The sequence below is a fragment of the Tasmannia lanceolata genome, unplaced genomic scaffold, assembly GCF_043159265.1.
Source record: "Tasmannia lanceolata isolate RefF3 unplaced genomic scaffold, GAP_Taslan_0.1 ptg000101l, whole genome shotgun sequence".
NCBI classification, from domain to species: Eukaryota; Viridiplantae; Streptophyta; class Magnoliopsida; order Canellales; family Winteraceae; genus Tasmannia; species Tasmannia lanceolata.
In genome coordinates, this window is record NW_027518778.1 from 445,001 (window position 1) to 457,500 (window position 12,500).

Below are 12,500 nucleotides of genomic sequence, written 5' to 3' on the forward strand. Positions count from 1 at the left end.
GCTCCCTTGGCCTTCCGGGCGCCTTGGACGCTGTCTTGGGAAGACCATGGGCACAAGGCCATGGCATATGGTGAGGAATGGACCACGGTTGCCAAGGCTAGGCATATAGAGAGGAATCGCATTTTTGCCCGGATAGGCACCGGAATGCTTGGCCTTGGCTTGCCATAGCAGGGCATCGCTGGGTTGGGCTCCCTTGGCCTTCCGGGCGCCTTGGACGCTGTCTTGGGAAGACCATGGGCACAAGGCCATGGCATATAGTGAGGAATGGACCACGGTTGCCAAGGCTAGGCATATAGAGAGGAATGGACCACGGTTGCCAAGGTTGCGCAAGTTTTGGGCATTTTTTGCCCGGATATGCCCAAGTATGCCCCGATAGGCCCGTTACGCCCCGGTATGAACGCGTATGCCCGGATAGACTCGGTATGCCTTGGGATACATGCGTATGCCCCGATAGGCTTGGTACGCCCCGATATGCGCACGTGTGCCCCAGTAGGGCTCGGTATGCCCCGGTATGTACGCGTGTGCCCCGATAGGCCCGGTATGCCCCGATATGCACACGTGTGCCCCAATAGGGGTCGGTATGCCCCGGTAGGTACGCGTGTGCCCCGTAATGCACGTTTCGCTGATCTCCCCGCATGTCCCGCCCCTATATGTAATACTTACTTACTTACTTACTTTCTTTCTTGCTTGCTTGCAATGGTTGGGAGTGCCCGGCATGCCCCGCTGCAGAGACCAAGGGCGCAATGACTTGGCACCGCGGATGCCGGGACTCCGGCACTTCCCGTGGCACTGATGGTTGGTTCCAAAGACAAAAGGCCGTGCAAGGCCACCGCACCGCGGATGATTTTGCTCGTGCTGGCGCCTTTGTGTGGCCAAAGAACATGCGCGAATGCTCCTGTCGGAAGGGTTGGTGTCCTGGCCCCGTCGGGTGTCACGAATGCTCGGTTGCGAAGACCATGGGACCAAAGCCATGGCACGTCGGATGATGGCTCCAGCTGGCGCCCCGGCACTTTCTGTGGCATTGATGCTCGGTTTCAAAGACAAACGTGCGCAGGGCCAGGGGACCGCGGATGACTGCTCGTGCTGGCCTCGTTGGGCGGCATTGATGGTCGGTTGCAAAGAAAATGCGCGATTGCTCGTGTCGGGGACTGGCAAGCCAAGGCCAAGCGAGCCATGGCAACGCGGATGATGGCTCCAGCTGGCGCCCCGGCACTTTCTGTGGCATTGATGCTCGGTTTCAAAGACAAACGTGCGCAGGGCCAGGGGACCGCGGATGACTGCTCGTGCTGGCCCCGTTGGGCGGCATTGATGGTCGGTTGCAAAGAAAATGCGCGATTGCTCCTGTCGGGGCCTGGCAAGCCAAGGCCAAGCGAGCCATGGCAACGCGGATGATGGCTCCAGCTGGCGCCCCGGCACTTTCTGTGGCATTGATGCTCGGTTTCAAAGACAAACGTGCGCAGGGCCAGGGGACCGCGGATGACTGCTCGTGCTGGCCCCGTTGGGCGGCATTGATGGTGTGTTGCAGAGAGCATGTGCGATTGCAAGTGTCGGCCGGGTTTGGGTTCCCTTGGGCTTTCGGGCGCCTTGGACGCAGTCTTGCGAAGACCATGGGCACAAGGCCCCGTCCTGGCCCCTTGTTCGATTCGCTCTCGTCTTGCGCTTGCTTCCAAGGTCCTCCATGACCTTCCCCATGGCCTTGCTAGATCCCCCCCATGACGCATGACCTCTGTCCGTTGATTGGTTTTGAGTGCACACCATGCCCGGCTTGGCACCGTGTTGTCGCGTGAGTGGCATTTGGATCGTGCATGGTGGTGGGCTACCTGCCAATGCGCACAAGCCTTGCACACTAGCCTTGCGCACGAGCCTTGCACAAAAGCCTTGGACACAAGCCTTGCGCACAAGCCATGCATACAAGCCTTGCTCACAAGCCTTGGGCACTGGCCCATCGCACTAGCATTGCACACAAGCCTTGCGAACTAGCCTTGGGCACGAGCCTTGCGCACTAGCCTTGGGCACTAGCCTTGCACACAACCCTTGGGCACTAGCCTTGCGCACCAGCCTTGCCCACAAGCCTTGCACAGCAGCCTTGCACACTAGCCTTGCATACAAGCCTTGCACACTAGCCTTGCACCCAGGCCTTGCTCACTAGCCTTGGGCACTAGCCTTGCGCACTAGCCTTGGGCACTAGCCTTGCACACAGACCTTGGGCACGCAGGCCTTGCACGCTAGGCATGCTTGGGCAAGCAGCTCCCGCAACAAGTCGGCGGGTGTAGGCATGGTTGGGCGCAGATCCCGCATCGTCTCGTCGCGTCTGGGCGCAAACCCGTCGCGTCTCGTTGCGTCTTCAGAAGTCGTCGCTAACAGCACCTTTGGTTGCCACTGGTGGTTAGGCGGGTTGGTTGCGCAAACCCTATAGGAGGGTGGCATGCTGCGGGGCGCTGGAATGCGCAGGTTTAGGGCGTTTTTGCCCGGATAGGCACTGGAATGTGCTGGTTTTGGGCGTTTTTGCCTGGACAGGCTAAGGAATGGGCATGCTTTGGGCGTTTTTGCCCGGATAGGCACTGGAATGGGCTGGTTTTGGGCGTTTTTGCCTGGATAGGCTAAGGAATGGGGCATGCTTTGGGCGTTTTTGCCCGGGCAGGCACTGGAATGCCTGGCCTTGGCTGGGCATTGCTGGGTTGGGCTCCCTTGGCCTTTCAGGCGCCTTGGATGCTGTCTTGTGAAGACCATGGGCACAAGGCCATGGCATATAGTGAGGAATGGACCACGGTTGCCAAGGTTGCGCAAGTTTTGGGCATTTTTTGCCCGGATATGCCCAAGTATGCCCCGATAGGCCCGTTACGCCCCGGTATGAACGCGTATGCCCGGATAGACTCGGTATGCCTTGGGATACATGCGAATGCCCCGATAGGCTTGGTACGCCCCGATATGCGCACGTGTGCCCCAGTAGGGCTCGGTATGCCCCGGTATGTACGCGTGTGCCCTGATAGGCCCGGTATGCCCCGATATGCACACGTGTGCCCCAATAGGGGTCGGTATGCCCCGGTAGGTACGCGTGTGCCCCGTAGTGCACGTTTCGCAGAACTCCCCGCATGTCCCGCCCCTATATGTAATACTTACTTACTTACTTACTTTCTTTCTTGCTTGCTTGCAATGGTTGGGAGTGCCCGGCATGCCCCGCTGCAGAGACCAAGGGCGCAATGACTTGGCACCGCGGATGCCGGGACTCCGGCACTTCCCGTGGCACTGATGGTTGGTTCCAAAGACAAAAGGCCGTGCAAGGCCACCGCACCGCTGATGATTCTGCTCGTGCTGGCGCCGTTGTGTGGCCAAAGAACATGCGCGAATGCTCGTGTCGGAAGGGTTGGTGTCCTGGCCCCGTCGGGTGTCACGAATGCTCGGTTGCGAAGACCATGGGACCAAAGCCATGGCACGTCGGATGATGGCTCCAGCTGGAGCCCGGGCACTTTCTGTGGCATTGATGCTCGGTTTCAAAGACAAACGTGCGCAGGGCCAGGGGACCGCGGATGACTGCTCGTGCTGGCCTCGTTGGGCGGCATTGATGGTCGGTTGCAAAGAAAATGCGCGATTGCTCGTGTCGGGGACTGGCAAGCCAAGGCCAAGCGAGCCATGGCAACGCGGATGATGGCTCCAGCTGGCGCCCCGGCACTTTCTGTGGCATTGATGCTCGGTTTCAAAGACAAACGTGCGCAGGGCCAGGGGACCGCGGATGACTGCTCGTGCTGGCCTCGTTGGGCAGCATTGATGGTCGGTTGCAAAGAAAATGCGCGATTGCTCCTGTCGGGGACTGGCAAGCCAAGGCCAAGCGAGCCATGGCAACGCGGATGATGGCTCCAGCTGGCGCCCCGGCACTTTCTGTGGCATTGATGCTCGGTTTCAAAGACAAACGTGCGCAGGACCAGGGGACCGCGGATGACTGCTCGTGCTGGCCTCGTTGGGCGGCATTGATGGTCGGTTGCAAAGAAAATGGGCGATTGCTCGTGTCGGGGACTGGCAAGCCAAGGCCAAGCGAGCCATGGCAACGCGGATGATGGCTCCAGCTGGCGCCCCGGCACTTTCTGTGGCATTGATGCTCGGTTTCAAAGACAAACGTGCGCAGGGCCAGGGGACCGCGGATGACTGCTCGTGCTGGCCCCGTTGGGCAGCATTGATGGTGTTTTGCTGAGAGCATGTGCGATTGCAAGTGTCGGCCGGGTTTGGGTTCCCTTGGGCTTTCGGGCGCCTTGGACGCAGTCTTGCGAAGACCATGGGCACAAGGCCCCGTCCTGGCCCCTTGTTCGATTCGCTCTCGTCTTGCGCTTGCTTCCAAGGTCCTCCATGACCTTCCCCATGGCCTTGCTAGATCCCCCCCATGACGCATGACCTCTGTCCGTTGATTGGTTTTGAGTGCACACCATGCCCGGCTTGGCACCGTGTTGTCGCGTGAGTGGCATTTGGATCGTGCATGGTGGTGGGCTACCTGCCAATGCGCACAAGCCTTGCACACTAGCCTTGCGCACGAGCCTTGCACAAAAGCCTTGGACACAAGCCTTGCGCACAAGCCATGCATACAAGCCTTGCTCACAAGCCTTGGGCACTGGCCCATCGCACTAGCCTTGCACACAAGCCTTGCGAACTAGCCTTGGGCACGAGCCTTGCGCACTAGCCTTGGGCACTAGCCTTGCACACAACCCTTGGGCACTAGCCTTGCGCACCAGCCTTGCCCACAAGCCTTGCACAGCAGCCTTGCACACTAGCCTTGCATACAAGCCTTGCACACTAGCCTTGCACCCAGGCCTTGCTCACTAGCCTTGGGCACTAGCCTTGCGGACTAGCCTTGGGCACTAGCCTTGCACACAGACCTTGGGCACGCAGGCCTTGCACGCTAGGCATGCTTGGGCAAGCAGCTCCCGCAACAAGTCGGCGGGTGTAGGCATGGTTGGGCGCAGATCCCGCATCGTCTCGTCGCGTCTGGGCGCAAACCCGTCGCGTCTCGTTGCGTCTTCAGAAGTCGTCGCTAACAGCACCTTTGGTTGCCACTGGTGGTTAGGCGGGTTGGTTGCGCAAACCCTATAGGAGGGTGGCATGCTGCGGGGCGCTGGAATGCGCAGGTTTAGGGCGTTTTTGCCCGGATAGGCACTGGAATGTGCTGGTTTTGGGCGTTTTTGCCTGGACAGGCTAAGGAATGGGCATGCTTTGGGCGTTTTTGCCCGGATAGGCACTGGAATGGGCTGGTTTTGGGCGTTTTTGCCTGGATAGGCTAAGGAATGGGGCATGCTTTGGGCGTTTTTGCCCGGGCAGGCACTGGAATGCCTGGCCTTGGCTGGGCATTGCTGGGTTGGGCTCCCTTGGCCTTTCAGGCGCCTTGGATGCTGTCTTGTGAAGACCATGGGCACAAGGCCATGGCATATAGTGAGGAATGGACCACGGTTGCCAAGGTTGCGCAAGTTTTGGGCATTTTTTGCCCGGATATGCCCAAGTATGCCCCGATAGGCCCGTTACGCCCCGGTATGAACGCGTATGCCCGGATAGACTCGGTATGCCTTGGGATACATGCGAATGCCCCGATAGGCTTGGTACGCCCCGATATGCGCACGTGTGCCCCAGTAGGGCTCGGTATGCCCCGGTATGTACGCGTGTGCCCTGATAGGCCCGGTATGCCCCGATATGCACACGTGTGCCCCAATAGGGGTCTGTATGCCCCGGTAGGTACGCGTGTGCCCCGTAGTGCACGTTTCGCAGAACTCCCCGCATGTCCCGCCCCTATATGTAATACTTACTTACTTACTTAGTTTCTTTCTTGCTTGCTTGCAATGGTTGGGAGTGCCCGGCATGCCCCGCTGCAGAGACCAAGGGCGCAATGACTTGGCACCGCGGATGCCGGGACTCCGGCACTTCCCGTGGCACTGATGGTTGGTTCCAAAGACAAAAGGCCGTGCAAGGCCACCGCACCGCTGATGATTTTGCTCGTGCTGGCGCCGTTGTGTGGCCAAAGAACATGCGCGAATGCTCGTGTCGGAAGGGTTGGTGTCCTGGCCCCGTCGGGTGTCACGAATGCTCGGTTGCGAAGACCATGGGACCAAAGCCATGGCACGTCGGATGATGGCTCCAGCTGGAGCCCGGGCACTTTCTGTGGCATTGATGCTCGGTTTCAAAGACAAACGTGCGCAGGGCCAGGGGACCGCGGATGACTGCTCGTGCTGGCCTCGTTGGGCGGCATTGATGGTCGGTTGCAAAGAAAATGCGCGATTGCTCGTGTCGGGGACTGGCAAGCCAAGGCCAAGCGAGCCATGGCAACGCGGATGATGGCTCCAGCTGGCGCCCCGGCACTTTCTGTGGCATTGATGCTCGGTTTCAAAGACAAACGTGCGCAGGGCCAGGGGACCGCGGATGACTGCTCGTGCTGGCCCCGTTGGGCGGCATTGATGGTCGGTTGCAAAGAAAATGCGCGATTGCTCCTGTCGGGGCCTGGCAAGCCAAGGCCAAGCGAGCCATGGCAACGCGGATGATGGCTCCAGCTGGCGCCCCGGCACTTTCTGTGGCATTGATGCTCGGTTTCAAAGACAAACGTGCGCAGGGCCAGGGGACCGCGGATGACTGCTCGTGCTGGCCCCGTTGGGCGGCATTGATGGTGTGTTGCAGAGAGCATGTGCGATTGCAAGTGTCGGCCGGGTTTGGGTTCCCTTGGGCTTTCGGGCGCCTTGGACGCAGTCTTGCGAAGACCATGGGCACAAGGCCCCGTCCTGGCCCCTTGTTCGATTCGCTCTCGTCTTGCGCTTGCTTCCAAGGTCCTCCATGACCTTCCCCATGGCCTTGCTAGATCCCCCCCATGACGCATGACCTCTGTCCGTTGATTGGTTTTGAGTGCACACCATGCCCGGCTTGGCACCGTGTTGTCGCGTGAGTGGCATTTGGATCGTGCATGGTGGTGGGCTACCTGCCAATGCGCACAAGCCTTGCACACTAGCCTTGCGCACGAGCCTTGCACAAAAGCCTTGGACACAAGCCTTGCGCACAAGCCATGCATACAAGCCTTGCTCACAAGCCTTGGGCACTGGCCCATCGCACTAGCCTTGCACACAAGCCTTGCGAACTAGCCTTGGGCACGAGCCTTGCGCACTAGCCTTGGGCACTAGCCTTGCACACAACCCTTGGGCACTAGCCTTGCGCACCAGCCTTGCCCACAAGCCTTGCACAGCAGCCTTGCACACTAGCCTTGCATACAAGCCTTGCACACTAGCCTTGCACCCAGGCCTTGCTCACTAGCCTTGGGCACTAGCCTTGCGCACTAGCCTTGGGCACTAGCCTTGCACACAGACCTTGGGCACGCAGGCCTTGCACGCTAGGCATGCTTGGGCAAGCAGCTCCCGCAACAAGTCGGCGGGTGTAGGCATGGTTGGGCGCAGATCCCGCATCGTCTCGTCGCGTCTGGGCGCAAACCCGTCGCGTCTCGTTGCGTCTTCAGAAGTCGTCGCTAACAGCACCTTTGGTTGCCACTGGTGGTTAGGCGGGTTGGTTGCGCAAACCCTATAGGAGGGTGGCATGCTGCGGGGCGCTGGAATGCGCAGGTTTAGGGCGTTTTTGCCCGGATAGGCACTGGAATGTGCTGGTTTTGGGCGTTTTTGCCTGGACAGGCTAAGGAATGGGCATGCTTTGGGCGTTTTTGCCCGGATAGGCACTGGAATGGGCTGGTTTTGGGCGTTTTTGCCTGGATAGGCTAAGGAATGGGGCATGCTTTGGGCGTTTTTGCCCGGGCAGGCACTGGAATGCCTGGCCTTGGCTGGGCATTGCTGGGTTGGGCTCCCTTGGCCTTTCAGGCGCCTTGGATGCTGTCTTGTGAAGACCATGGGCACAAGGCCATGGCATATAGTGAGGAATGGACCACGGTTGCCAAGGTTGCGCAAGTTTTGGGCATTTTTTGCCCGGATATGCCCAAGTATGCCCCGATAGGCCCGTTACGCCCCGGTATGAACGCGTATGCCCGGATAGACTCGGTATGCCTTGGGATACATGCGAATGCCCCGATAGGCTTGGTACGCCCCGATATGCGCACGTGTGCCCCAGTAGGGCTCGGTATGCCCCGGTATGTACGCGTGTGCCCTGATAGGCCCGGTATGCCCCGATATGCACACGTGTGCCCCAATAGGGGTCGGTATGCCCCGGTAGGTACGCGTGTGCCCCGTAGTGCACGTTTCGCAGAACTCCCCGCATGTCCCGCCCCTATATGTAATACTTACTTACTTACTTACTTTCTTTCTTGCTTGCTTGCAATGGTTGGGAGTGCCCGGCATGCCCCGCTGCAGAGACCAAGGGCGCAATGACTTGGCACCGCGGATGCCGGGACTCCGGCACTTCCCGTGGCACTGATGGTTGGTTCCAAAGACAAAAGGCCGTGCAAGGCCACCGCACCGCTGATGATTTTGCTCGTGCTGGCGCCGTTGTGTGGCCAAAGAACATGCGCGAATGCTCGTGTCGGAAGGGTTGGTGTCCTGGCCCCGTCGGGTGTCACGAATGCTCGGTTGCGAAGACCATGGGACCAAAGCCATGGCACGTCGGATGATGGCTCCAGCTGGAGCCCGGGCACTTTCTGTGGCATTGATGCTCGGTTTCAAAGACAAACGTGCGCAGGGCCAGGGGACCGCGGATGACTGCTCGTGCTGGCCTCGTTGGGCGGCATTGATGGTCGGTTGCAAAGAAAATGCGCGATTGCTCGTGTCGGGGACTGGCAAGCCAAGGCCAAGCGAGCCATGGCAACGCGGATGATGGCTCCAGCTGGCGCCCCGGCACTTTCTGTGGCATTGATGCTCGGTTTCAAAGACAAACGTGCGCAGGGCCAGGGGACCGCGGATGACTGCTCGTGCTGGCCTCGTTGGGCAGCATTGATGGTCGGTTGCAAAGAAAATGCGCGATTGCTCCTGTCGGGGACTGGCAAGCCAAGGCCAAGCGAGCCATGGCAACGCGGATGATGGCTCCAGCTGGCGCCCCGGCACTTTCTGTGGCATTGATGCTCGGTTTCAAAGACAAACGTGCGCAGGACCAGGGGACCGCGGATGACTGCTCGTGCTGGCCTCGTTGGGCGGCATTGATGGTCGGTTGCAAAGAAAATGCGCGATTGCTCGTGTCGGGGACTGGCAAGCCAAGGCCAAGCGAGCCATGGCAACGCGGATGATGGCTCCAGCTGGCGCCCCGGCACTTTCTGTGGCATTGATGCTCGGTTTCAAAGACAAACGTGCGCAGGGCCAGGGGACCGCGGATGACTGCTCGTGCTGGCCCCGTTGGGCAGCATTGATGGTGTTTTGCTGAGAGCATGTGCGATTGCAAGTGTCGGCCGGGTTTGGGTTCCCTTGGGCTTTCGGGCGCCTTGGACGCAGTCTTGCGAAGACCATGGGCACAAGGCCCCGTCCTGGCCCCTTGTTCGATTCGCTCTCGTCTTGCGCTTGCTTCCAAGGTCCTCCATGACCTTCCCCATGGCCTTGCTAGATCCCCCCCATGACGCATGACCTCTGTCCGTTGATTGGTTTTGAGTGCACACCATGCCCGGCTTGGCACCGTGTTGTCGCGTGAGTGGCATTTGGATCGTGCATGGTGGTGGGCTACCTGCCAATGCGCACAAGCCTTGCACACTAGCCTTGCGCACGAGCCTTGCACAAAAGCCTTGGACACAAGCCTTGCGCACAAGCCATGCATACAAGCCTTGCTCACAAGCCTTGGGCACTGGCCCATCGCACTAGCCTTGCACACAAGCCTTGCGAACAAGCCTTGGGCACGAGCCTTGCGCACTAGCCTTGGGCACTAGCCTTGCACACAACCCTTGGGCACTAGCCTTGCGCACCAGCCTTGCCCACAAGCCTTGCACAGCAGCCTTGCACACTAGCCTTGCATACAAGCCTTGCACACTAGCCTTGCACCCAGGCCTTGCTCACTAGCCTTGGGCACTAGCCTTGCGGACTAGCCTTGGGCACTAGCCTTGCACACAGACCTTGGGCACGCAGGCCTTGCACGCTAGGCATGCTTGGGCAAGCAGCTCCCGCAACAAGTCGGCGGGTGTAGGCATGGTTGGGCGCAGATCCCGCATCGTCTCGTCGCGTCTGGGCGCAAACCCGTCGCGTCTCGTTGCGTCTTCAGAAGTCGTCGCTAACAGCACCTTTGGTTGCCACTGGTGGTTAGGCGGGTTGGTTGCGCAAACCCTATAGGAGGGTGGCATGCTGCGGGGCGCTGGAATGCGCAGGTTTAGGGCGTTTTTGCCCGGATAGGCACTGGAATGTGCTGGTTTTGGGCGTTTTTGCCTGGACAGGCTAAGGAATGGGCATGCTTTGGGCGTTTTTGCCCGGATAGGCACTGGAATGGGCTGGTTTTGGGCGTTTTTGCCTGGATAGGCTAAGGAATGGGGCATGCTTTGGGCGTTTTTGCCCGGGCAGGCACTGGAATGCCTGGCCTTGGCTGGGCATTGCTGGGTTGGGCTCCCTTGGCCTTTCAGGCGCCTTGGATGCTGTCTTGTGAAGACCATGGGCACAAGGCCATGGCATATAGTGAGGAATGGACCACGGTTGCCAAGGTTGCGCAAGTTTTGGGCATTTTTTGCCCGGATATGCCCAAGTATGCCCCGATAGGCCCGTTACGCCCCGGTATGAACGCGTATGCCCGGATAGACTCGGTATGCCTTGGGATACATGCGAATGCCCCGATAGGCTTGGTACGCCCCGATATGCGCACGTGTGCCCCAGTAGGGCTCGGTATGCCCCGGTATGTACGCGTGTGCCCTGATAGGCCCGGTATGCCCCGATATGCACACGTGTGCCCCAATAGGGGTCTGTATGCCCCGGTAGGTACGCGTGTGCCCCGTAGTGCACGTTTCGCAGAACTCCCCGCATGTCCCGCCCCTATATGTAATACTTACTTACTTACTTAGTTTCTTTCTTGCTTGCTTGCAATGGTTGGGAGTGCCCGGCATGCCCCGCTGCAGAGACCAAGGGCGCAATGACTTGGCACCGCGGATGCCGGGACTCCGGCACTTCCCGTGGCACTGATGGTTGGTTCCAAAGACAAAAGGCCGTGCAAGGCCACCGCACCGCTGATGATTTTGCTCGTGCTGGCGCCGTTGTGTGGCCAAAGAACATGCGCGAATGCTCGTGTCGGAAGGGTTGGTGTCCTGGCCCCGTCGGGTGTCACGAATGCTCGGTTGCGAAGACCATGGGACCAAAGCCATGGCACGTCGGATGATGGCTCCAGCTGGAGCCCGGGCACTTTCTGTGGCATTGATGCTCGGTTTCAAAGACAAACGTGCGCAGGGCCAGGGGACCGCGGATGACTGCTCGTGCTGGCCTCGTTGGGCGGCATTGATGGTCGGTTGCAAAGAAAATGCGCGATTGCTCGTGTCGGGGACTGGCAAGCCAAGGCCAAGCGAGCCATGGCAACGCGGATGATGGCTCCAGCTGGCGCCCCGGCACTTTCTGTGGCATTGATGCTCGGTTTCAAAGACAAACGTGCGCAGGGCCAGGGGACCGCGGATGACTGCTCGTGCTGGCCTCGTTGGGCAGCATTGATGGTCGGTTGCAAAGAAAATGCGCGATTGCTCCTGTCGGGGACTGGCAAGCCAAGGCCAAGCGAGCCATGGCAACGCGGATTATGGCTCCAGCTGGCGCCCCGGCACTTTCTGTGGCATTGATGCTCGGTTTCAAAGACAAACGTGCGCAGGGCCAGGGGACCGCGGATGACTGCTCGTGCTGGCCTCGTTGGGCGGCATTGATGGTCGGTTGCAAAGAAAATGCGCGATTGCTCGTGTCGGGGACTGGCAAGCCAAGGCCAAGCGAGCCATGGCAACGCGGATGATGGCTCCAGCTGGCGCCCCGGCACTTTCTGTGGCATTGATGCTCGGTTTCAAAGACAAACGTGCGCAGGACCAGGGGACCGCGGATGACTGCTCGTGCTGGCCTCGTTGGGCGGCATTGATGGTCGGTTGCAAAGAAAATGCGCGATTGCTCGTGTCGGGGACTGGCAAGCCAAGGCCAAGCGAGCCATGGCAACGCGGATGATGGCTCCAGCTGGCGCCCCAGCACTTTCTGTGGCATTGATGCTCGGTTTCAAAGACAAACGTGCGCAGGGCCAGGGGACCGCGGATGACTGCTCGTGCTGGCCCCGTTGGGCGGCATTGATGGTGTGTTGCAGAGAGCATGTGCGATTGCAAGTGTCGGCCGGGTTTGGGTTCCCTTGGGCTTTCGGGCGCCTTGGACGCAGTCTTGCGAAGACCATGGGCACAAGGCCCCGTCCTGGCCCCTTGTTCGATTCGCTCTCGTCTTGCGCTTGCTTCCAAGGTCCTCCATGACCTTCCCCATGGCCTTGCTAGATCCCCCCCATGACGCATGACCTCTGTCCGTTGATTGGTTTTGAGTGCACACCATGCCCGGCTTGGCACCGTGTTGTCGCTTGAGTGGCATTTGGATCGTGCATGGTGGTGGGCTACCTGCCAATGCGCACAAGCCTTGCACACTAGCCTTGCGCAC